Genomic DNA, 25804 nt, shown 5'->3' with positions numbered 1-25804 from the left:
TAAAGAACTTCTTTTGTAAAAGATCACTGGCTTTACTGCTTCTATTTGACCTTTTTGCCCTATTTCCCCAGGGAGTTTGCTAGTGGGTGGGTAGGGGTAAGTCAGCTTTGCAGCTAAGCCAGTTAGGCAAATAAGTAGTTTTGACTATAGTGGCTACAAATATAGAGATATACTCATATGTATATTATTTCCCATGCATGTACCAGGATACCTCCAGAAAGTATGATAATTAAAAGTATATTACAGGGGCTTCCCTGGTGCTGCAGTGGTTGAGAGTCCACCTGCCGATGCAGGGGACACGGGTTCGTGCCCCGGTCTGGGAAGATCCCACATGCCACAGAGCGGCAGGGCCCATGAGCCATGGCTGCTGAGCCTGCGTGTCCAGAGCTCCGCAATGGGAGAGGCCACAACAGTGAGAGGCCCGCGTACCACAAAAAAAAAAAAAAAAAAAGTATATTACAGAGATTATAAAGGAACACATCAGGATGTTTCCTTCTCGGTAACAATCAAATAAATAATATTTGTTATTACAAGTCACACACACCCACACACACACACAGTGGTTTCAAGTCTCATAATCTTTTCACTTGGGGATTGCCTGATGAGAGTTAGTCCTTTTGAGCAGGACAGGAACCTCTAGGTTTTAAAATTACTGATCTTGTATTTTCAGCCACTGTAACAGCTGATATGGACTGACTTCACGGGTAACCAGATCAATTGTGTAGACATTAATACTTACGAGGGCGTGAGGAAAGGGAATCAACTGAAACACTTAGCCTATGAAATGGACTATAAAATCACTGTCAGAATAGACACTATAAACACAATAGAATTCTTCACAGGCCAGTTCTTCTTTACACAAATTAGGGCATAGAACAATTCAAATCAGCCTTGATGCTAGGACTGTGTGATCAGGTAAAGAGTTAACACCAGGAGTAGCAGAAAATTGCCATGAATCTGGCTGATCAGTTATATGAGTGTTACGCTTTCCTTCTAACTCAGCATTTTAGATGACTTTGGTATTTAGCAGTTACTTGGATCTAATATGACCAATTATTCAGAGATTGTTTTCAAATTCTTTAGGATCTCAGAAAGAAAATCACAGTAAGTCATCAAGGTGAAAAATGAAGGCTGTTAGTATAACAGCATATACATATAATAAAATGTCCTGATCCACCAGCAGAACCAGGAGATTTGCAAAACTCCATTCCTCACAGAAATGCAAAAAATTGTAAGTAAATATTATTATTTATATTACACACTGAAAATAATATATCATATAAATATTGTTACAAAAGTATATACATACAATTACAGAGCTGCTATTCTATTCTTACCTTTATGTTTACTTAATATTATTTAAATAATGAAAATGTACCTGTGAAATGGTATCTAACTATATTTTTCTGAATTGGTTCTACTAATTCTTTTCTCCTGTTTGTTTTTCACCCTTTTCTCTATCACTTGTTTTCCTGACTTTACTGAGCAAAAATTAGTAAAAATTTAGGTTCATTTTTTTTGCTAGATACAGTTTCACTTTCCCCTCTCACTCCTTCTTCTTTCTGCCAACACCCCTGGAAGACAGCCAGAAACCACGATGCAGAGGTGCCAGGGTGTCCTGATCTTGTGCAGTTTGAGTGCCTCCGTGTGTATCTAGGCAAGGCTTACTTACCTAAGTCACCACTTATAATATTGAGTAGAAAGTGCAGGTTGGAAGAGTCAGCGTTTATAAGTCAGCTGGTTACATGATACAAAAATATATAGCCAACTTCAGAATTTATAGCAATAACATTTATGTATCGTGTTACTCCTAGGACAATCCAATTTATAAAGTGCCTATTGTGTATACATAAGGAACAATCATAAATCATTTACATTAAACAGTGTCAACTAGCAAAACACAACTTTCCCCCTAAATTCTGCACACTGAGATTAATGAGGTTTTTGGAAGGAAGCACACTAAAAAAAAAAAAAAAAAAAAAAACTCTGATTCATCCTAGGCGGATAACATATCCATATAAAGGAGCAGGTGTCTGTAGTATGATTTAGAACACCTATGGAACATCTCTGGAAAATATTAACCTTCCCTGAAGTAGAGAGCCGTCCATGAAGTGAGCTGAAAATGTGGCAAGAACCCAAGTCTGTCACCATCCTCAAGATTTCTTTTATTTCCTTCTCAGTAAAGAATGGAATTAAAACAAACAGAGAACACTGTAGGCCCTAACTGACCGGTTGTGTGACGTGTTTTCATCTACAGGCACTTTGAGAAAACCTGAGAAAGGGTATGTAGATTACCTGCTTTGTCTCTTTGACTCTTAGTTAACTAGGAGAAAAATCCCTATCAGTGACAAAAGCTATCAAGAGTCCTAAAGTGAAACTCAAGTATGTACGGTGGATTTTCTCCCTTTGTTTACTCCCTAGCTCATCCCCTTCAGACACACAGTCTTCAGAAATCTATGCTTTAGAGTCTTGGATTAAACCTATTCCTTCTCCCTACAAAGCCTCTAAAATAAATAATATGGAATGTTTTGACTGTTCACATCTGTAAAAGCATTTAATCTTATCTGAAACTTCACACCTACACAGCTGAACTGGACATCATGTAAGAAAAATACAGTTTGAATTTCTCTTAACAGTATTTTGATTCTCTATCTTCTGTCTTTAGAAAGGATTACTGGAGTTATACTTTCCTCCTGTCTTAACTCACAGCCCTAAAAATAACCATTGGTTTGTTTCAGCCAAAATGGAAGAATAACAACATTTTTCTTATATGTAAAAATGTTTGCTCATCAAAAAACTCACTTCTCCAAACTCTATTAATGACTAATATTACTATGGAGAGAAGCAACCCCCTATCTTGGTTAAAATTAAAACTGAATCTGAAAAACAGAGACAAATATATAGCAAGAAAATCTATAAACTAGTTTTCAATGAATGAACTACCTGCTGTTTCCTGTTCACAGACAATTGACACTGTGTAAAGATAGGTTGTAATCTAGAAAGCAAAACAAAACAAAAACCATACACAGAGAGAGTGATAACAGATCTACAAACTTCTCAATTGAAATAAGAACTGATGGTCAACTGAGGTTTTCAGGAGGTTTTTAAAAACAACATGCTCATCTGGAAAGCCAGATACACTATGGCCTCTGTAGAAATATTTTGAAAACTGGACCCCCCCTGCAAAACAGCTGTATTTCACTGGCATTAATTAGTAGGGGAAAATATAATGTACTTCCTCACAACTGAGAGTATTAAACTTAACAAGGAGCAGTGACAATTCACTGCAGTCATAAATAGAAGATTCTGGTTGAAAACTTATCCATTCACGAAGAAGAGTGTTAAAACTTCAAAGGGTTTTGCTTCTGTGAAGAGATGAGACGGTTAAGTTTTCTTCACTTAACATGTTTATTCTCTTAAAATTATCTGGTGATCACGGAATTCTTTTCTATTTTTGAGTGGTATTTTGATTCACTTAAGAAGAAAAACTCTTAGAGCTTAGGGGAGCAATTTAAAATCCCAGGCTAACCCCTTTTTCTTGTCAATAAACTGAGAAATCTGTGTAAAAATAAAGCATAATTATGACTGCCATCTGGGCGGTTGCTGCTTTAGTCTCCACATTCTTACAAACTTGTTTTCTTCCCAATATTAATGAAAAATACACAATCACTATGTAGGCATTTTCAAAGTATTGGTATTTCCTATGATCGACCTACCTATATTTTCTACCAATTCTCTCTAGGTATTTCAACTAAAATAATTTTTAAGAAAATAACTGATACCTCACCAAGATATTCCAAAAAATATTGCTAAAAAGAAAAAAATCAGCAAATCATAAGGTATTTTGGGTCATTATCAAAAAAGTATATATCCTTTACAAATTACTTTCATAGACCTGATTAATACTTTTCAAAGGAACTGACTAAATTGAAGGGATTTGGGATATATATAAACACAGGCTCCCATAGCAATAAATTGTTGAACCAACATTGAAAAGGTTCTTTTTTTCCCTAATGGAAGTCTTCTAACATTGGCAGTATAAAGTTCTTACCTTGAATAAAAGATTTTTCCTCTTTCCCTTACACAAAATAATAGTTAAAGAAATAGCTTCAGGCTGAACTACTACATTTCCACTTTAGCTAATAAGAAAATATAACTTCTTTTTCTTTCTTAATTTGATAACATCATTTAAACAACTAGTTAAGGATTGAGTATAAACAAAATGAGAATATTCTGTCTCTTTTTTCAGGAAACAATGCCAGTAACAACTAATTTTCTTACATGGCTGTGGATATCAATGCTGGGATTTTTTCGGGGTTTTTTTTGTTTGTTTGTTTTGGTTCCAGAAGGCATTGATTCAATGTCACTTTCAGAGCTTCTTAACCTAAAATCCATGGATTGCTATGAAATCTATAGGTTTCTGTAATTATGTATAAAATGTCATGTGTATATACCCATTGTAATTTTTCCTGCAGCCAATCTTCTTCTTTGCTACCTCGCATCCGTGAACCCTCTTTCTGTTAACAGTACCCCATTTTCCTCTGGGATACAATCCTAATGCTTAGTCCATGGAAAATGATGAAGCTCACTCCTGCTCCAAGAGAGACACACAGCATTATCCTGTGATCTAATCAAAGCAAATTAATACAAACAGACTTTGATAGGGCTTCTGGGAAAGAGAGTCTCTCTTTCTCCTGTTTGATCTGAAGCTTGACAGGATATTATAGCTGAAGCAATGCCACTGCCACTGTCTTGCTCCCAAATGAAGCCAGAGACCGATGCTGCATTAGTGGAAGCCGAGAGATGGAGAAAAAAATGAGTCTTGTTTACATTATTTTAATCCAGAAGTTAGTTCTTTGCCAAGACTCTATATTTTAATAAATAACACATGTACTTGCGCGCACATTCATACCATCTTACTCCACAAATTTGCATAGCTGACTTCTTCAGCTTAACTGCTCACTGGCTTTCTCTGACCTTTCCTACCTACTATAAATTCCCCTCTCTGTATTCTTTACTTCTCTGTCCATCCTATCTGTCTGTCATTAATCTCATTACGCATAGTCAAAATGATGTACCATATGCTATTTCTTATTTTGGTACCCAGGAAGTTGGTCAGTTTTCCAGTCCTTTTCAGTCAAAGTTTACACAGTGTAGGATTATTTTCCAGGAGAGAGACAGGGAGAGAAAAAAAGAGACAGAGAGAGAAGGAGACAGAGACAGACAGACAGAGAGAGATAGAGAGAGGGAGGGAGGGGAATAGATTTTAAAAACTGAAGATTCAAACAGAGAGCCATGTAGTAAGTTTCCTCAACGGTGGAACTAATTGAAATTTTGATTACACACATACAAGAAAATATATTTTAGTTAAGCAAATAACTGTAGCATAGATTAGGAGGAAAGGATTTTCATGCGTTTTGATCTCCATTCCAACCAGACTTAGCTGACATAATTATGGGGCCCCTAAAAGTAACTTCTGGGGTTTAGAAGCACCTGCCACTTCCTTTGAACTGGCCCTATAAATGCCAAGAGTGAGTGTTTTAGATTAAATGAATAGATTAATAAACATCTTTGGAATATCCATTATTAAGGTTGATTTATGTTCTCTTGCCAGCAGTAATTCAAGAAAATGCCATGCTATTCAAAAAATATTGCACGTCATTCTCACCACTTTGCCAAAGTTGACACCATGTAAGTATGACAATGACAATATCTATATTCTTTTGCGGTACTAACTGTACACAAAAGCTGATAGATATTAAACCACTCTAAGTTTGCAGGGGCATCAGCACAGGAACCACTCTTATTTATAACTCTGATAAATGACCTTTCATTTGTAAATTTATAGTGTATCTATAATTTCTTTAGGGAACCAAGAGTTTCATTCAAAAAACTGCCACAACATTTGTCTGTGCAAAGATGATGGATATGGTTCATGAAATTAAATGCTTTTAAAAATTAAAATCATATTGCCAAGAAAAAGGATATGTTCTTTCCTGGTTTGCTCACATTTTTAAATGATCACAACTGCACTCTCAGCAGTTATAATGCTTAATCTAGATAGCGTATTAATATAAATATGTCCAAATATATTGTTATTATGGTTGTGTAGTATCAGTATGAACTACTGGACATCAAGTTCACTTAAATTTATTTTTTTTCTAATTCTATTCCTCTGTAATAACCTATAAAATATATAAAGTAACATTAGAATATAATATTTCTTATTTATGTTTACTGCAATTACTGTATTTAATTTTTCAGGACTACTCCCAGCAAACTGCATGGTTTATTGTAACCATAGGCTATTAGAAACTACAATTTAAATAAAATTACTTAAATAAAATACATATTTGCCAAAAATTAACATTAACAAAATAAGTCTTATTTTATCCCAATATAGACTTTGCTCAATTGGAGAAATCAAAGAAGGAGAAGATGAAAGATAATCACTAAAGTAACCAATAAAAAGCAGAGTAGTCAATGTTCTAAGTGTGAAGAAGAAATGTACATTGTTACTATGTGTGATGTATTCTGGTGGCTTTCCTACTCCTTCATCTGCCATCATTTACTGCCTAGGTAACACAAAAATCTCAGTGCTTTGGCTTTTTCTAGAGTAGTTTTACTTTTTTAATCTATCCTATTATTACGGAATCTGCAAAAGAGTGAACCTGACTTTAATTATTTGATTTGGTTATATGAACAACAATCTCCAAATTGCAACTTTCTTTAGCATTAGCTCCTCCAGGCCAAAATTGTTCCAAATGCTTGCAAAATTTCTACGCAAAATATTTCTTACATATTGAGTGTTCTATATTCTGCTTAAAACAAAGATAATATTAAAAATAAAATACAATAAGCAGTTTACATACCCCAGTGGACCGCTAGCTCCTTGCAGGCAGGAACATATTTATCATCATCTTTGGGTCACCGATGGCCAGCACAGCACCTGAGATATAATGCACACTCATAAATGTGTTTGAATGAATTAAATAAGACAGTGCTGTCTGGCATCCACTTGCAAGGTAAGAATTCAATAAAGTAACCATTCTATCTACCAACGCTCTTCCTCTATATATTATTAAAGTAGCAGTGCATATTCTTATACATTTGAATGACAACTTAATCCTGAAAACTCAATTCTCAAAAATAACTGTTTCTAAATGCCTATTACATTACATATTCTTACTGTCTTTGGTTCTGGTGGAGGCTATACAGTGCAGTGTTTGAGATCATGTACTTTGGAATCAGGCTGATACATGTTCAAATCCTGGTTCCACCACCGGCTATTTACAGTTTTGGATAAGCCACTAATCTCTCTAAATATCGAATTGCCTTCAAAATAAAGATAATTTTAGTAACTTTCTAATAATGTTCAAAGGATCCAAGGAAACAGTGCTTTAGCACACTGCCTGATACACAGTATGCCCTCAATAAATGATAACCACTATTTGTATTCCTTCCTCTTTCCCTCCCTCCCCTTCTGAAGAGCTAACCTTACTCTGGCCTTTGCCTTTGGCTACCGGGAGGTAATCTCTAGGACCTCAAAACGTCATGGCTGACAGGAATGTCTCTGTTTGCCTGAGGGCTTTGGCCACAAGATAGTCTAACAATGTGATTTTATGATAGGGGCCTTGAGTCATGCAATATCAATTCTGCCTCCAAAACTACCTGGAGACTAAAGGTATCAGCCCAACACTGACGTCCAGGAGGGGCTAGAGACTAACGGTCAGCCACGCGAGTGGTATGTGATCAAGTCCCAGTAAAAACTCTGGCCACCAAAGGCTCGATGAACTTCTCTAGTTGGCAATGCTCTGTGCATACCGTCACGTGTCAGTACTGGGAAAATACCATGTTCTGACTCCATAGGGCAGGGTGATGGAAGCTCTGTGGTTGCGTCTTCTAGCCTCAGACCCAACCTTATATAACTGCTTTCCCTGGCTGATTTCAATCAGGATCTTTTCCCTGTAATAAACTGTAACCATGAATATGACAGCTTTCACTGAGTTCTCTGAGTACTTCTAGCAAATTTTCAAACCTGAGGGCAGTTTTGGAAATCCCTCAAACACACATTTGGTGTCAAAAGTGAGGGTGGGGCTTCCCTGGTGGCGCAGTGGTTGGGAGTCCGCCTGCCGATGCAGGGGACACAGGTTCGTGCCCTGGTCCAGGAAGATCCCACATGCCGCACAGTGGCCGGGCCTGTGAGCCGTGGCTGCTGAGCCTGCGCGTCCAGAGCCTGCGCTCCGCAACGGGAGAGGCCACAACAGTGAGAGGCCCGCGTACCGCAAAAAAAAAAAAAAAAAAAGTGAGAGTGGTCTTGTGTGGAGGACTGGCTCCCTCAAACTCTGTAGCTGACTAACAACTGTACAGTTGGTTAAACTCTCACACCTTCCTTCTTTAAATCTGGAAAGCCCCAAAGCTTTGAAAGACATCTCACCTTATCACTCAAGTGAATGTAACAAAACTCTCACTTAACAGTGAAAATCACTTTGAATTGATGGTGTTTATGTATATACTATATGTTGTTTTATGTTCCCATGTACAAACAATAAAATCCTCCTCCAGTAATAGATTCAGAAATGTTTTGCTTTGGTTATACGAACAGCAGGACTGTTTAGAAGTACATGAGTCACATACAAGTAAAATTTTTAAAGATTAGTAACAGTAGATCTGTCAAGTTCAGATATGAGAAAGTCAACTTAAGAGGTACATTGGTTTTCAAACAAAATAGTAATTAAATCATATGCTTCTTCTGCATCTCCTAAAGGAAGTATGCAAGAGGCTGTTTGTAACCTTGTTTAAAAAAAAAAAGCAAACTTTTTTTTTTTTACAACTATCAGTTTGGTAAGCAGAATTTTAAGATGGTCCACACATTCCCCCCAACTTGTGAACAGGCTCCTCAGCATAATCTCCAGAGTTGTGAATATGATGGGTTTTACCCCCATGAATAGATTATATTATTTAACACACTTGACTTTAAAACAGGAAGATTATCTGCATGGGTCTAACCTCATCACATAAACCTTTTAAATCTTGGTCTAGAGGTCAAAGACTGAGGATGATGGAGATCTGAAGCATTAGAAGGACCTGACACACCACTGCGGACTTTAGGATAGAGGTGGTGGCGTGGCAAGGAGTACACACAGCCTCTAGGAGCTATGGGCGACCCCTAGCAGATAGCCCCAAGGAAACGGGACCTCAGTCCTATACACAAAAAGCTGAATTCTACCAATAAGAATAAGTCTGGAAGCAGATTTTTCCCCAGGAGTGTACAGGCAAGAACCCAGCCTGGCCAATCTTGATTCCAGCCTTGTGACACCTTGAGCAGAGAACCTAGTCAAACCATGCTGGGCTCCTGACCTGTGAGCTAATAAGTGGGACTTGTATTAAGACACTACGTTTTTGATAATTTGATATATACTTGCAGAAAGCTAATAACACACAGGAACTGAGGATTCTGGATGTATTTTACTGACCTCTCTTCAGCCTTTCACTCTGAAAACAATATCAGTTATGGGCCAGGTTTCACTAACCATAGAGACCCCCAGTTACCAGTTACCGTTGCCAATACTGAAAAGTCATGGACCCACTCTGAACAAGAAACAGAAAAAACAGTACTACGCCATATGCTAAAGACCGAATGTCCTCCCAAAATTCATATGGTGAAACCTAATACCCAATGTGATGATATTAGGAAGTGGGGTCTTTGGGAGGTGCTTAGTTCATGAGAGTGGAGCCCTCGTGAATGGGATTAGTCATCTTATCAAAGAGACCCCAGAGAGCTCCCCATCCCCTTCCACCAAGTGAGGTTACAGCGAAAAGACAGCCATCTAGGAAGCAGGCTCTCACCAGACGCCGAATGTGCTGGCGCCTTGAGCATGGGCTTCCCAGCCTCCATAAGTATGAGAAATAAATTTCTGTTGTGTTAAGCCACCCAGTTTATGGTATTTTTGTTAGAGCACCCATATGGACTAAGACAAAAATGTAATTGTTGTCTCTTCAGTAGATCATTTGGAAAACTCGACTCTCTGCCTCCTATATGGAAGGTGTTGAGAAGGTAATGCTTAAATATGCTGTGAATTATCTCCAAAGTTTCTGGGGCCATTTTAAGGGTAGAAGTAGGCAGTGACTGTGCCTGCTTGAGGCATATGTGGGAAACTACCATATGTTCAGTGCAGAAGACACAGAATCTCTAAGTACCTGAAGTGAGATTGGGGGTCACTTAAAAAGCATCTCTCCTAAGAGTCTTCGTAGAACATGCTACTACAATTGCTCCCTGTCTCATTCCCTTTTTACTCATTTACTACAATGCTGCCATGTTTATTTTTATAAAACACAAATTTTATCATTTTATCATGACCAGTTTCAATGGCCTTCAAGATAAAGTCATTAGTTCACTAATACATTCAATACTTAAGTGCCAAGTTCTATACTAGGTGATAGGGACACACTGATAAGTAAAACAGATAAGGTCCTGCTCTCCTCTGAGATTTGCCCTTTCAAAAATATCCTTCCCATCCCCATCTTGTTCAACTAGAAAATTATGATTAATCTTGTGTGTGTGTGTGTGTGTGTGTGTGTGTGTGTGTGTGTGTTTTCCTTTTTTTATTTTGATCTTCAATCCCTAACTTGGGCTTCACTCTTCTGGGAAGCCCTCTTTGACCGTCTTAAGCATAATGAGGCACTCCTTCTCTGTGCTCCCATAAAATACTGTACCTAATCATATAAGAAAATTGATCACCTTGTATTAAAATTGGATGCATGGATTGCATGTCTGCAACCTCCATAAGCAGAATATGGGAGAAAACTCCGGAAGCATGTGCACCCCAAATTCCTAGTCAATAAGAGATTATGAATGGGTAGGTCCTCTTGGGAGAAGCTGACACTAGACCTAATCCCTCCTGTGGGGCAGAATCTACAGGATACATACACGATGGAGGGAGAGTATTCTAAATTGACAGTAGAAACCAGGCTGGGCAGTAAGGACTAACCTGTGCTACCCCACACTTCTTAGGTATACTGGGATGATAATTCCTCCTTCCCCTTGCACCCTCTATCTCAATCATGAGTTCCTGGACGTTCGGCCCAGAGTAGACCCTCCAGAATGCAAGGTGGGAGATCAGCTACTAGTTAGAACATAGGGGCTATTCATCAGCTTACGTAGTGAGACAACAATCTTGAATGACAGAATTTGAGAGTGAAGAGCGATTGCAAGATTTCCAAAATATTCCCGGTGAAAATGCAAAAGCAAAATGTGAATCCTAAACAGATAGAGCCAGTATGGGAACTCGCACGTATCTAGGGAGGGAGGGGGGAGAAGTCTAGGGAAAGAAGAGAGGCAGAGCTCAGAGGCGGGGGCCAGGCTCTCTCCCTATCTTGGTATTTAACCAATAAGGAGGTGGGGCAGGAGAATATCAGGTGGATAAAAGGGACCTAAGAGCTGACAGTCCTCTTTCATGGACATTACTTGTTGGGCAGGGCATGGGAGAGGTCACAGGCCTCTCAGGGAATCCCTGTTGTAAGTCTTACACCCATCTAAACTGGTGAGGGAGAAATGAAAAAAAACTGGTGAAGGAAGGTGCCCAGATAGATTGAGTTAAAACTGTTTACTATACCTCACAGGTTGTGTGCATGTGCAAGGAACCTCAAAGTGTCTGTACTCTGTTCCATCCTCCCCAGTTCCAACACAAACACACACACACACACACACACACACACACACACACACACACACACGTACAACACAGAGGAAGACTGGGAAAGCCCTGGGCTGGGGAAAGGAAGAGGGACCTCAAATTCAAGGCAATGGTATTCAAGGCAATGGTAGGCCAGCAGCAGCCGCTCAGGCTCACATCCAGGTGGGGCTAATTACATCAGCAAGGACAGAGGGGCCCACAGGTAGAGACCCTGGCCGAGGGAAGATGCCAGGAAGGATACAGAGGGCAACCCCAGGGCCAGCATGCACACATGTGACACTCCACACCACCGTGCCAGCCGCAATGGTACACAAACTCCCCATAGTTGGTTTCTTTAGTGGGGACAGGGGCAGGGGAGGGCACAAAATGTAAGCAGTCATCCCTCTTAGGGTCAAGTAAGTGCAGGGTTGCCACCTGAGAGGGATACTTCCTTACATTTTACACCCAAGGTGCCCCTCTCACCCAACCCTACCCTGGACAGGGAAATAGAGAAACTAACAAACAAAAAGAGGTGATTTGACAGTAAAGATACTGAGTTATTTTGTGCTCTTTGGAGTTTACTTTTTATTATCTTTCAATCTGCACAGTAGGGTAGGGACTCAGGAGCAAGAATACATTATGGAAACAGCTCCATTTTCTTTGTATATTAGAGTAGAAGTGGATAAGTTTCGACCCAATTAGATGTGTCCCCAAAATTATTACAATATCTTATCAGATTATTTTCCTATTTAAATTACTCAAATTGCTATAAAAATCTTTCTTTCTTTATACCTTCTCAAAGCAAATCAGATCCACTTCTTCCCATACTGTTGAAAGTTACATGTTACCTCACCCAACATACAAAAGAGACCAAGAACACGAATTTTTTAAGAGTCAGTAAGGAAGATGACCACTTGTACTCCCCTGCCAGCCTCAAGCATCTTTCCTAGCGTCCTCTTGTGAAGACTGCTCAAAAGACACATGATCTAAAATCTCAAATTGCTATAAATCTGAGATACTAGGGTAATTTGACGACTTTAAACCCTTAAGATATGTGTTGTGGTTCCTTTTACAAATTTCAAGAATTTTCACATGTTCCATTTAATAACTCCATAGAGAGCAGCACTGTTTTGCCAACTGCAGTTTGGATCTGTAGGCTTTACCTCCACACTCTACCTGCTGGCTGAGTGTCCTGGAACAAGTCATCTGATCTTTCAGTGTACTTTATTCATCACGTTAAAGGGCAGCCTACACAATTCCCAAAGTTCCACCCTGATCTAATATTTCTACCACAAATAGATGGTAACCTCTGATGGTATCTTATCAACCTTTCTAATTCTAATTAGAATTAGAATTTCTAATTTCTAAGGAATGCAATCACAAACAACATTAGCTGATTTGCTACCAGTTCTCCTACCAGTAGAACTGGTAGCATGAGGAACGAGAGACAGAAACGCTCAATGAGACTTGAGTGGTCAACAGTAATCATAATCAACACTGATATTCTGTAGTAGTTCCTATGAGCAGACACCATGCCAACTGCTTTACATGTAATATCTGGCTTAATTCTTACAACAGCTCTATGGGACAGGTACTTTTATTATACTCATTTTACAGATGAGAAAATTGGCACACAAGATTAGGAAATGTGCTCAAGGTCACAAAGCTAGAAAGTCTTTCATTACCTATGAAACTCCTTTTAGTTGCAACCAAAAGAACTCAACCAAAATACAGTGAAAAGTGCAAGACAGAAGAAACTCTAGAATCACTGTATATTAGAAATGTTTAACATAACCATTTCTGGAACCAAAGTTAAATAAGAATGCAGAAAACGTATTGCTCAAAAAATTTATTTTCATGAGGTAGTAGTATCCAGATGCATGCCAAGTTGAAATCGCAAAGGACATAATCATTTCTTCATTCATTCTACAGGTGAGGAAAATCGGTTGACTAGGGAAATGGCAGGACTGTGCCTGAAATCCAGATCTCCTCTTTTTCAGTCCAGGGCTCTTTCGAGTGTGTACCTAATCCTTTGGGAAAGGCAATAGTGGCTGACAGTGCTGGCTGTGATGCTCAGTGTGAATTCCTGCTTTCACTCGCCAGCAGTGCGATCTTATGTCTCAGTTTCCACATTTGTAAAATGTGAGTAATAATACCTACTGTATAGGGTTGTTGTGAGAATTTAAGTAATTACTACATAAAAAACACGCAGAGCCATCCCTGGTACCCAGTCAGTTACTTAAGTGTTGGTCTTTATTATTACTACAGTAGCACATTTGGGGGGAAAAAACATCCATGTGCCATCCAGCGGCACAAAGACTAGAGCGGAAGAGTCGTGTTAATACCATTTGAGATAGCCCACTCTTTCCATCTAAAAGATCTATTCCTTAACCCTCCCAAGCACACCATATAGACAACTGGGAGTGAATTTCTGTCAGGACTAGAGATACAGGAAATGCTAGAAGAAGTAATTTCCTAGCCAAGTTTTAGGGAGGACTCAGCTTCCAGACTTAGCTTTATCGTTCACAACTGGATTCTAGAAAGCCAGGTCATGTCTCCAAGTCTCAGTTTCCTTCTCAGAACTTTCCTATAGAGGGAAACCTCTGGAGGCTTCGCAAGGTTTCACTAAGAGCAGAGGCCAAAAAGGAGATTTCTGATCTTAATTTTAATCATTCTAACCTAGTGAACAATATATAACCTTTAATTACCAAATCTTTGTTTTCTTGTTTTGCATCAGACTTCCTGCCATTATTAACAGGCATGATTATAGGAAAACACGTGTAATTTGCAATTCAAACAGTCTTTAATCTTAAAAGAATTTCCATGGGTGGAAGAAATGGCGCACAAGTCCCCTAGCTCTGTCCCTCGCATAGCCCACCACTTGCTCAAGGGATCTTAACTCATAAAGGAGGAGTGCTGTACAGCTTTAAAATGACTTCATTCCCATATTTACATATTTTTAATAGGGCTATGATGAATCTCCTTCCGCTTGACTCCTATTTTGAGCTGTGATATTTTAATCTCCATTCTTGCTGCAACTTAGCAGATGAATGTGCAGTGTGACAGAGCTCAGAGGAAATAGTATAAATAAAGCAAAGTGGAGCTATGACATCTCACATTTTATAGCTTTTTTATTGTAGCCAAAGCATAAACAGAGCACAGCTGTGTTATACTTACCGCTGTGAGCACTCCCTCAATCCTCACTCCCTATTGCTTTTAAAAAGACAGTGCTCTTATTCAGAAGGCTTCGGCTGTGGGTAGCATGGCTGCACCGGTGGCAGCCTCTACCCCAAACCTCTACCTTTGACTCACTTCTCCTCTTCCAGATGTAGATTTGTGGAGTTCCACATCATTCCTCTGACTGAAAACCAATATGCCAACAGCAGCCCATCCTGTACTGTAGCAGAAGCACCCTGTTCCTACCTATTGGAAAATGGCTCCACAGCCAAAGCTGTAATTTTCACTCCTCAACAGACACACTGCACCCAAATAATTCACAAACACTCTCTTAACAGGAGACACACAACTAGCTGGAAGTATTCAAAATAGTGCGCTCTCTTAATGAAAGTCCCTTTTAGAATGCCGAAGTTGTATTTTTCACTTTCAAATTAACTCTTAGTCATGTTTGGGTGAAAGTTGTAAATGCCAAAAGGGTCAAATACAGTGAGAGTGAGAAGAGTGGTATCGACCTGTGCAAAATCACTCCAGTGCTAAAACAGTCGTCAGGTTTTAGGGTTTCTCAGGCTGGTTACATATTTCATTAAGTCCAAAGAAGACAGAGGAAAAGACAAATAGCAAGCACCTTCTACACCCTGACAAATACGCGGTTATATACGCAGGGTTGATTAGTCCAGGACAGACACCTGATCTAAGAGGAGCCAATCAGAATTCTTCCCAGAGACAGTCTATTTAAGTAAAATGGAAAAAACAGTAAGCTATAGAATTCCTGTGCTGTCATCAATGGTGCCGTTTCCTCCAATATGGAGAAATCGCTATTGCAGCAAGAAAAAGTTGACATCCAGAGTGACATGGACACAGGAGAGAAGGGTATCGAGCCCTGACGGAGTATGACTCCCTGGTCCCAAGTGTTCCTGAGGCCCATCCAAACTCCTGCCTCCTCCCAGTTTGGTTATTTGCCTTCCTTGTATTCCTTTGCTCAACCAATTCCAGCTTTCTTTTCTTAAGCTGCCTCAAATTGCGTTTTATCACTTACGAAAAAAGAATCCAATTTCACCTTCCAGAAGAAAATTCTTTTTTTCAGTTGGATTAGGATTTATTTCTTTCTTTTTCAAATACCACCACACTATTTATGGGAAGGGAGGAAAACCCTCTGGGCTTGTAGAGGAATGTGTAATGAAATTCAAAAGACACATGCATCCAAGTGAAAAGAATATAGGGGCCCAGTAGCCTATACACCAGTGAAGTGAAATGAGAGACAGGAAGATTGATTTGCATCATCATTAACATGGAAGGAGAAAAGCGGGAGAACACAATGACAGCGAGAACCACCTCCATTGACATACGTCATTGTTTCGAAACAACGGGCCCAACTGGGCTAACACAGGGGCAAAGTTGGTATCCCAAGCTTCCCAGCTATCTATCCGCCCAAAATCGCTCTTCTGCCAAGCTCATTGTCTACCAAGCTGCCAGCCCAGCCCAGGGATCTGATTAGCAATTTGCACTTTTGTGAGAGGATTAACAGAATTCCTTTGTTTTGAGGTCGGATTATCAAACTGCATCTTTAAAGAGGTGTGACCTCATCCGGATTCATAAGCCTGCTCCCTGGAGAATGGCTTGGATTTTTACTCCACGTGTGCAGCATATAATTTCATAAGGGAGTTACTGTCAAAACATGGTACTCATTTCTTGACGTGTGCGAAGAAGCACATTCGTAACGTAAAAAACCTCAGACGCTTTGTGATACTTTAAACTAATCCATCTGGTGGGAAAACAAGGATTTTCAACCCGTTTGGTTCCAGCACTAGTAAATTAGTGTGCATCTAGCTCTCACAGAAGCTGGAGATAAACCCCATTCCCAAACTGAGACTCATGATGACTCTATTTTTAAGAATATTCTGAATCAACACTTACCCTCGAGAAATTTTTTAAAAAGAAAGCAGAACACACACAAGAGTAAACTGAGGCAAACCGAAGAATTTGACGGCTACGGCCCAAATGATAATGATATCGAATTGTTCACACTGCATGGTTTATATATCCAGCTTTACCCAAATATAGAGATGAACGAGGAAAACACAGTAAGAGTTTTGCACTTCTAAGTCTGTTCAGTAGTAGGGAACTCATCAGAAGGAAAGTCCCTGAAGTTTCCACCAAAGTTTGAAACAAGTAAAACATCCAAGGGGGGACATCCATAGGGCAGTATGCAACAGGTTGTGAAAAATTAGCCTTCAGACTTTGCACTAGTGTAATTTTTACTTGAGATGGCCATCACAGATAAAATGCACAAAAGCAATCCGGCCTCCAGAAGGCATGCATCACTGGTGTGAGAACTGTACCCTGGGAAGTACATAAATGCCCATTCAGCTACAAATGGCAAAACGGCAGTCTGGCCACAACTAATGCCCCCAAAGCCAGACACTGCTGAAGGTCAAGCGGCAGCTTTATTCGTTGACAAACTAAGAATCAAAAGTTGATTTTCAGGTGCTTGTCTTGGACAAGCAATGAAAGCATCTTATTTCATAAAGAGGAAACAAGTACATTAAATGTGTTTACTTTAAATATTAATATAGATTGTTACCCCAAAGTTGATAGATTCGGGAATCTGCCTTCAATTTAGGGAACTTTCAATTACAGTAAGAGTGTATTTACTAGGCAAGCCCTCATAAATAAGGTGTCAGGTGTGTTGGTCTGTTTGTAAGCACGATACATACACACAAGACTATTAAATCTATGGTTCTTAATGAGTGGTTGTGTCCGTTAATGAATTCACTTGGAAAATCTTTTTTAGTACAATTGTCATGTACCCCAACTTATAGCCTGTGGGTGGAATGAGGGCATATTTTTCTGAAAAATCTCGACTGGGATTCTGTGAATCCCTCTTAAACAGCCCTCTCTTATATTTGAAAATAGCCCTTCTATCCGCTGCTTGCTAGTCCTGCCTTACTAACTAAATTGAAGTGTCCTTGAAAAGGTGGATCATGTCTCTTAAGAGCCTCCTACAGTGACCTGCAAACAGTTTGGTGTTCAAAAAAGTTGGATAAATAAATTAGAAAGACTTTTGTTTAATGAATAGAGGTATGATAGAAGTTATCAAAGCAGATGAATACTTCAGGGAGAGTAGAAATGAAAAAAAAATAATTTAACAATAACTTGACTTTAACCCTAAAGCTGCCTACACAGAATTCAAGAAGAAAACAATGTGCATTATTTATGCCTTCTCTAGCCATAAATACAGAGCACCAGCCAAAATCAACCTTGAATTATTCATTGACTCAACATATATTTATTGAATGTCTCCATTTGCCAGGAACTATCTTGGGCTCTAGAGTCAGAGCAGTAAACAAAACAGACCAAGCTCCTTGCCCTCGTGCAGCTAATATTCTAGGCAGGAAGATAAAAAATAAACAAGCTAAATGAATAGATAACATTACTATGTTAGTTACAGAAGTGCTAAGGAGAAAAATTAAAGCAAGGGACGATAGAGAGTGTTTAGAGGACTAGTTGAAATTTTAGAGGAGAGGAAAGGGCCTCACCCAGAAGGAGCCATTTGGGTCAAGACCTAAAGAAAGTGTTGGAATGAGTCACTCAGTATTTATCAGTATGCACAGCAAGAGCACTGCCGGCAGAGGGAACCTTGCAGGGGTGCAAAGGTCCTACGAGGGGCAGGGCCCAGCTTGTTAGAGAAAGAGCAATGGGCAGAGGGAGGGAGGGAGGATAGTAGTAGAAGGACAAGCCAGCAAGGAGAGGGGATGGGGATTGCCTCTGCTCTCTGAGGGTCACAGTAAGGACTTCCCTGAGGAAGAAAGCCATTGGCGTGTCCTGGGCAGAGAAGGACATAATCTGACTATTGTGCTTCACCCATTCAAGGCTCACCCTGGCTGTCATGTGAAAACAGACTGAAGGGGAATAAAGTGAGGAGCCCAATTAGGAGACTTTGGCCACAAACAGAAATGCAGTGGCTTGGACCAGACTGGAAGGTGGAGATGAGAAGAGGTGGTCAGGTCCTGGAAATATTTTGAAGGTAGGGCTGATAGAATTTTACCCAGGGATTAGATGGACTATAAGTGAAAGAGAGGAGTCACGGGTGATGAAAGGTTTGGGGTCTGAGCAACGGGAAGAACGGATCTTCCTTTCCCTGAGCCAGGGAAGACTTCAAGGGGAGCAGGTGTGAGGCGCACATCCAGAGCTCATTTTCATGTGCTAAGTGGAGTGGCCAAGGAGCCGTTTGGGTGTGTGTGTGTGGAGCTCAGGAGAGAGGTTACAAAGTAAAAGGAACTTATATCCTCAGACAAAATTGTCCTAGCTCTGACCACTAAAAGTGGTTGTTTTCAAATGAGTCTTTATTTAAAAGCTATGACACACTGCTATATTTAAAATGAATAACCGACAGGACCTACTATATAGCACAGGGAACTCTGCTCAATATTCTGTAACAACCTAAATGGGAAAAGCATTTGAAAAAGAATAGATACATGTATAGATATGTATATAACTGAATCACTTTGCTGTACACCTAAAACTAACACAACAGGGTAAATCAACTATACTCCTATATAAAAAGTTAAAAATAATAAATAACCAAATAAATAAATAAATAAATACAAGCTATGACAGAATTTGCAGTATTTTTAATAACTGTCTTTCAAAAAGTACAGAAATCTGTATATAGCCATTTGACTTTAATAGAGATAATTCCTTAAAGTTCATCATTTACTGATACACCACAGGCAGCTAAATTCATACTGTCAATGTATGTAACAAATAACAAAGTAATAGCCTTGGTTTGGTGGTCCGATTTGATATATGACTAGTGTTTAGATAATCCAGAAGAACAAACACGTAGTACCATCCGTGGATATGTACGTCTCACTTTTTTTTTAAGGAATGACAAGGAAATGTACACACATGCTTCTGAGGGACTGCTGATGAGACCTCATGCCGAGCACATTTTAAGTTTCATGTTTTACCTTTAAGATGTATGTAGAATTTTAAAAATGAATTAAAAAGATTAAATGCTTTAAGGTATTTGCTAAATTACCTGACTTTCCCCCAAAATCATTAGGGAAAGTTGACTTTGATAATTGTAAGGTACTTTACAACTAGTATCATCATCATAGCTATCTTTGATTAAGCCCTACTAAGTGGTAGGCATTGTGTATTAGTTTTATACTATATACCAGGCCCTGCATATTGTTTTGTATGTATTAAGTCATTTAATCCTAATGTCAATCCTACTTTATTCATAAATATTCCTTACACTAAAGCCAGATGTCTCCTGACAAAAATTTATAGAGAAATTTCTTCTCCTTCAATGTGAAACCAAAAAGCAACAGCGAAGACTAAAACAACATACATAAATATATGGTACTGGAGACAACTGGGAAAGTTGTACTCCTGTGTACTTGTAATTTAACTAGGAAATGCCTATCTGAACAACAATCCTATACCAAATGTCCTGTACCAAAACAAACGTCCCCTACCAGTGAAATGCCATCCATTACAGTGAACTGACAATAATCGGAGTTGCCAGTTAACAAAAATTAAAATAGAAATATTTATTGTAGAAATAAAGAACAAGTAATCTAAAACTCTTGGCTTTTAATAAACAGTAAGGTTTACAGTACAAAATATTGGGGGAGGGGGAATAAGGTAATTTCTTAAAAAACAATAAATCTTTAATCAACTGTTTATTAGATATAAACTGGATGTCCAGAAATAAACTGAAATAAATAGAAAAATATACTTCCACAGTCTTGAGCAGTTCTTCCAAATCCTCCATCCATTTAAGTTGGCAGAGGGTATATCAGTGGTTTATTTGGATATTGTCCACAGTTGTAAATGAGCATCTTTGATGCAGTATTTGGGCACTGGACCATGTAAATGATTATACGGCTATATATTTAATGTAGTAGATGTAAAACTTGGACCCAAGTATCAACTTGAGAAAAGCAGAAAACTCATCAAATACCTTCTCTAAAGTCATCAATGTAAGTAGCCTGCAAACCACGGGGTTGCTGACTACAGCACCTCCATTACCGTGGTCATTTTAGCAACCTTCCACTCTTCTCGTATCTTGTTCATCCTATCGCTGTAGATGCCATCTCTGCAAAAGGAGTGAGAAGCGGCACAAAGCGTGCTTCTGGGTGAGCACACAGTCAGGTGTGGGTTACATGGGTGCTCTATCCCTCACCCTATAAATCCAGAAGAGGTCCTGGTGAAACACACAGGGGAAGACCAACATACTCCTTTGACATCTTTCATACGCCATGAAAGCCGACTCTAATTTCCTTAGAAAGAATATTGAAGTGCCACCTTTTTACCGTCATTTTAAACTAAAGAGGAAAATAGGGCTAACATACATAATCAGTGAAATTAAGTAGGCAAAGTTTATTTCTCCAAATCCTACATCTTTGATGACAAGCTTTTCTTTTTCTTCTGCCACTTCTTTCCCCAGACTGTCTCTAACCACATTAGAGTCCCATTTATTTGTTCAGTGAGGTTGAACTCAAGGTGAACAGCCCACAATTATACTATTCCCTTTGCTTTCCCACTCTCATCAAAATGCACCTACTCTATGTTCTATTAGACAATGCCCAAACCTTAAACTTCCAAGATCACCGCTGCCAAATGATAATACAATCAGTGCCAAAATGCCAGTGGTTAAAGACAGAAATCTGGAATTGCAAGGAAACCTTCAGAGGTAATTAATGCAATCCTTCACTTAAAACTGGAATCGTCTTTGCTATGTCACTATCATCATCTCGGATTTGGGCCAACTCTACAGCCAGAGATCAAAATTCACTTCATTTTGAGGCAACACATCCAACTTTAACTTTCCTCTACTGGTCTCAGTTCTCAAGTTCTACACAGAATAACTTGTGTTTTTCATACCCAGATGCACCCAGCTCTGGGCCCTGAAATACTGATTTCTATGAATCACATCAAGAGACTACCTTCTGCTAAGCTCCTGGTTGGCTTTTGAAATGAGACTCACGAGCAAGAGATCAGAGAGTAAGACAAGCGTGAGGTCAGGGTACGTATTTCTTCATCTCTCTCCTTGCAGGTGACTTGCAGAGTCTAGAGGTGTATCTCCACTCAGGTGGTCCTCTCCACAGAGCTCCCCTCTGCTGGTCCCTCGGGCCTAGAGATGTTATCGACACCCTGCTATGACTACTCCCAGAGTATCAGTCAGTCCTGTTTGATAACAGCTTTACTGCATAGAATTTACACGCCATACAATTCACCCATTTTAAGTGTACAAGTCAATGGTCTTTAACATATTCTTAGAGCTGTGCTACCAGCACCACAGGTAATGTTGGAACATCTTCATCACTCTAAAAAGAAGCCCCACACTCATTAGCAGGTCACCCCACACACACACATTTCTTCCCAACCCCTCAGCACTAAGGCAGTCACTAAATCTACTTTCTGCTTTCATAGATCTGGCTATCTGGACATTTCATATAAATGGAATCAGTATGTGCTCTTTTGTGACTGGGTTTTTTCTTTTAGCTTTATGCTTTCAAAGTTCATCCACGTTGAAGCATGTATCAATACTTCACTTCTTTTTATTGTCAAATAATATTCCATTGTATGAATATACCATGTTTTATTTGTTCATTCATTAGTTGATGGATATTTGGGTTGTCTCCACTTTTTGGCTATTATGAATAATTCTGCAATGAACACTGTGTACACATCTTCATGTGAACATACGTTTGCATTTCTCATGAATTAACCTAAGGAATGGAGTTGCTGAGTCATACGGTAACTCAACCTTTTGAGAAAATGCCATGATCTTCTAAGCAGCTACCCATTTTACATTCCCTTCAGTGATGTATGAGGATTCCAATTTCTCCATATCCTCACCAACCCTTGTTATTATCTGTATTTTTCATAGTAGCCGTCCTGGTGCATGTGAAGTGGTATCTTATTGTGGTTTGGGTTTTTTTAAAACCCTGGTTTTTTTCCTTCTTTTTAAATAAATTTATCTACTTATTTATTTTTGGCTGCGTTGGGTCTTCATTGCTGCGCACGGGCTTTCTACAACTGTGGCAAGCGGGGGCTACTCTTCGTTGCAGTGAGCGGGCTTCTCATTGTGGTGGCTTCTCCTGTTGCGGAGCACGGGCTCTAGGTGCGAGGGCTTCAGTAGTTGTGGCATGCGGGTTCAGTAGTTGTGGTTCGTGGGCTCTAGAGCACAGGCTCAGTAGTTGTGGTGCATAGGCTTAATTGCTCCGCAGCATGTGGGATCTTCCCGGACCAGGGATCAAACTCATGTCCCCTGCATTGGCAGCAGATTCTGAACCAATGCACCACCAGGGAAGTCCTTATACCCTGTTTTATATCCTTATAAGGACTACCTTTATTAAATTCTCCTCCAGTCATTTCATTTAAGTCCACCATCTGTTTCCTGACAGACCCTGGATGACACAAAGGCTAATCCTTTTCCATATTTTTGAAGATTGTTCTGAATCCTTTCCAAGTTTTTTTTTTCAGGCTAAACAACTCCTCTTTATATGAACTATTAGTTTCCAGATTATTTATCCCCCTAATTTACCAGCTTTAGACATTAAATTATCAACGTCCTTCAAATGATTTTACCCATAAGTGACATGTGTGAACTGACCAGTATACATTGTACCATGTGATTATCTCATTGGTTATGGACATTATATTTCTTCTATCAATGTTGTTAAAGACATCATTATATCTTGTTTCAGCAGCTATGTCCTACTGCTGGCTTACATGGAACATAAAATCAACCGGAATATCTTGACAATGGACTATCAATTCAGATATCCCACAGTTGTAATTGACTGATTGATTTAAAAATTACATGGAGAATTACTTTAACACTATTAAATTTCATCTCTTTAAGTTTTGGCCAACACTGAGCCTATCACTGACTTCTGAGTCACTTGGTCCTGAGCACCAAATGAGATAAAATGGGTTAAAGTGCCAAATATGTCTTTGCCAAAAAAAGGCAATCAAAGTGTTAGTTTCCTCTCTTTCTTACTTCATCAAAGTTCTTAATAAAAATAACAAAGAGGATAAGCCAGTGAATAGAATGAGTGGTACCTGACTACAGACATCTCTTTAGATTGATAACATATACTAATCTATACCCTATACATATGGTTCTTCAATATTAATCCATATTACCAAACTGTCAACCAAACCAATTTCCTTCCTAACTTCTCAAAATTCTATAACATATTATGAAACTACATTTTATAAAAGATGATAACTGATAATAGGGTAGCTCTATTGAGAAGCATTAAGTTAATTTTACATGATTGGCTCTTAGAGAACCCATACTGGCTTCTTGTGAACACTGTTTTCCTTCTAAGTGCTCAGAAACAACTGACATTATAACGCAATCTAGGATTTTACTGAAATCCTTAAAATATAACACTTAAAAAAAATAAACTTTTCTTCCACTTTAAATTCAGGGTAACATTTACCCCTCTTGAGTCTTCTGACACTTCTTGTCTTCCGCATGTTTTCAAATTTTACCAACAATGGGTTTTCAAAAATAATGTCTACCACCTCCTTCCTCAATAGCTATGAGTTACTTATGGGCGCTCTGACCGTTCAATACTTGAAATCAAAACATCAAAATATGTATCACCCTTGACTGTTCTCCCTTCTGCATCCCCAGCTCCCCACATCCAAACCATCAGCCAGAGCTATTCAAAATACATGAAATCTATACCACTTGGTTACTTCTCACTAACTCCACCACTGTCTCTCTAGTACAAGCCAGAATCACCTCTAACTGAACTACTACGGTGGTCTCCCCACTGATCTCTCTGCTTCCATCTTTGTGACCCTACAGTTGACTCTGCACACGGTAGCCAAAGTAAGTTTTTAAAAATGTGCATCTGACCAACTCACTCCCTCACTTACAACCAGCTTCTCATCACATTTACAATAAAATCCAAAGGATCTGACCCTGCCTTCCTTTCCAGTTTCATCTCCCTAATGCTCTCTCCCACCCTCATCACCCACCACCTGCTTTAACTACACTGGCTTGCTTGCTGTTCCCAGAACTTAACAAGTTCAGTGTTTCTGCTGGGTTCTTCCCTTTACCATCTCCTCTCCCTAAAGTCTCCCCATAGATCTTCACACGACTTGTCATCCCTCAGGTCTCAGGTATCATCTCCTCAGAGAACTTCCCCTGTCCTCACTATCTAAAATAGCACTCCACAACCTAAATGTTTAACAACAGAGGAATGGATAAAGAAGATGCTGGAAAAAAAAAAAGAAGAAGATGCTGGACATATATACAATGGAATACTACTCAGCCATAAAAGAAAATGAAATAATGCCATTTGCAGCAACATGGATGGGCCAAGAGATTGTCATACTGAGTGAAATAAGTCAGGCAGAGAAAGACAAATATCATATGATATCGTTTATATGTGGAATCTAAAAGAAGGGTACAAATGAACTTATTTACAAAACAGAAGTAGAGTCACAGATGTAGAAAACAAACCTATGGTTACCAGGGGATAAGACGGGGGGGAGGGATAAATTGGGAGATTGGGATTGACATATATCCACCGCTACATATAAAATAGATAAGTAATAAGAACCTACTATATAGCACAGGGAACTCCACTCAATACTCTGTAATGGCCTATATGGGAAAAGAATCTAAAAAAAGAGTGGATATATGTATATGTATAACTGATTCACTTTGCTGTACACCTGAAACTAACACAACATTGTACATCAGCTATACTCCAATGAAAATTTAATAAAATAAAATAAAATAGCACTTCCAGCCCTACTCCTTACTCTACTATATTTCCTTCATTCAGTTTATCACTTTCTGGAAGTATTGTACATTTATTTGTTTATTTCTATCTTCACCCCTAGAACCTAAGCACTTTCAGAGCATGGCTTTTACTGTTTTGTTCAACAATATGTACTTGGCCATCTAT

At 39.1% G+C, this 25804-nt stretch overlaps 1 protein-coding gene across 7 annotated transcripts in view; it reads right to left on the bottom strand.

Annotated features, from left to right (window-relative positions):
- Positions 1 to 25804, bottom strand: part of SOX5 (SRY-box transcription factor 5) — a 993819-nt gene that overhangs the window by 820124 nt on the left and 147891 nt on the right. For 4 of the 7 annotated variants that reach the window (XM_079938029.1, XM_079938030.1, XM_079938031.1 and 1 more), the window contains one exon: positions 6873 to 6949. The exons of 2 other annotated variants lie outside the window; for them this stretch is intronic. The gene's annotated coding sequence lies outside the window, so the exon portion shown is untranslated. Of the gene's footprint in view, positions 1 to 6872; positions 6950 to 7851; positions 8350 to 25804 lie in introns of those variants that run through there. One more of the 7 variants, XM_079938032.1, reaches the window with a different exon arrangement.

Source organism: Stenella coeruleoalba (genome assembly GCF_951394435.1).
Source record: "Stenella coeruleoalba genome assembly, chromosome: 11".
NCBI classification, from domain to species: domain Eukaryota; kingdom Metazoa; phylum Chordata; class Mammalia; order Artiodactyla; family Delphinidae; genus Stenella; species Stenella coeruleoalba.
This window is presented reverse-complemented; position numbering and strand designations above follow the sequence as displayed.